Below are 1,903 nucleotides of genomic sequence, written 5' to 3'. Positions count from 1 at the left end.
TTCACTTTAAAAGATGCAGATAAAAAGCCAGGTGAAGAGGCACATATGGCAAAATTTGGAAGGATCCCAAAGGTAGTTTCTGTGCCCATGGGCTAGAGTGGCCACCCTCCCAGTATGTAGATTTTGTCACCAACTTGGAAATGCCTGAATTTAATAAATCTTTAATTTTGCTTTATGGTGCATTGAGGGTGTGGATGGAATTTACCAAGTGTCAGGAAGCAGTCAAATTCATAATGTAAGTCATTCTACAAAGCTTTGTGAGACTCTTCAAGAGGTCCGTATCGTGGGGAAAAATGTTGAGGGATTAATTCTAATAGTAAAGAGATACAATTGAATTTTGATTGGATATTGGATTGGACAAAAATAGCGAACAAATGCAGCTAAAAAGGACATTTTAGGGATAATCAAGTTTAATTATGTAATAGCTATTAGCTCAAATTATATTGTATTATTATACAAGTAGATATAATAGTGGAATTATAATTTTGTAGAATGTCCTTATTCTTAGTATATGCTGAAATATTTTAGTGTTATGAGGTAGGCAACAATTTTTTTTTTTAAAGATTTATTTATTTATTTATACAAGCAGTGGTTACAATCAGAAGCGCGGGAGGGTGAGAGAATTCACCAGAGTCAGAGCGGGGAGCAGAACAGGCAGAAGGACCGAAGTACACTGCTGAGGGGAGCAGTGGGCGGCAGGAGAGGTCTGCGCACCATGTGGGAAGCAGCCGGGGATCGAACCAGCACTGCAGAGGCTTCGGGCAGCTTCCCAGCCCAGCGCTCACCCGCTGCGCCACCGGGGAGGCCCAGCAACAAATTTTTAAAGTCCACAAACCACTGTGTGTGCACATGTACATGTGTGTGTGTGCAGAGAAAACAAAGGTGGCAAAATATTAACCACAGTTGAACCTATAGAGTTTATAGCGTTCATTGAACTGTTTCTTGAAATTATTTCTAAAAATTTTCTGTGTGCTTGGGAAATTTCAAAATAAAAAAATGGGGAAAAACTTATTTCTACCTACAAATAATTCCATTGGTTTTAAAATGCTATTTCAGCAAGTCTCTCTTGACGAACGTTTCTTCCAAGGAATGTCTAAAATAATAACCCCCTCTCTATCTTATTTAAACTTCCTGGTAATAATTGCTAAATATGTCATGCCATTAGTAGTAGAGTTGGTGATTTATCATCTTTTGGCTCCCTCACTCAACTGGAAGTTCCCTAAGGTAAAGGCTAGGCTTTATCACCACACAAAACTGATTGCAGTAAATTACTCATAATACATTTATTACATATTAATAACTTAAGCCAAAGAACAACAAGAAATACAAGGCAAGCAGAATCTATTTTAAATATTGTTTATAATTTATGCAGTATAGAATTCATTCTGTTCTCAAAGAGCTTGACAATCTGTATCTCTGAGATACTCACTGTCATTGACTCATAGTCTGCACAACTTTTATTGAAAAGTAACATGTTAACTCCTAATTTAACATGATTAACAGTATGTTGTCTTTAAATAAGGGCTTAAAAAGCAGTTTATAAATCTGTATCACTAAATTTTGTCATGTGGTATAATCCTGAAGTAATAGATGAAAATGTGCTTAATTTGTAAAAAAAAAAAAGGCATGGAAAAAGAACAAGTGACCTGTCCTAAATCACATAATCAATTCTCAATATTTTCTCTTATCAACACCACATGATTGTTTTCTACTTTCCTCTGAACTGAATTGTATAAGAAACCTAAAAAATAAAACTTAGTTCAAGAAATGTTACTTGTTTCATTAAAAAATATATTTGTAAGTACAATGTATTTTTAGCTATATTCTAGGAGCATTCAAAGATATTCATGCCTTCGTCTGCTTCTTGAAATAGGTCCATTTCGTTTATATAATAAAGCAGCAT

The sequence above is a fragment of the Talpa europaea genome, assembly GCF_964194135.1.
Source record: "Talpa europaea genome assembly, chromosome: 6".
In the NCBI taxonomy this organism is placed as follows: Eukaryota; Metazoa; Chordata; class Mammalia; order Eulipotyphla; family Talpidae; genus Talpa; species Talpa europaea.
Note: the sequence above shows the minus strand (reverse complement) of the source record.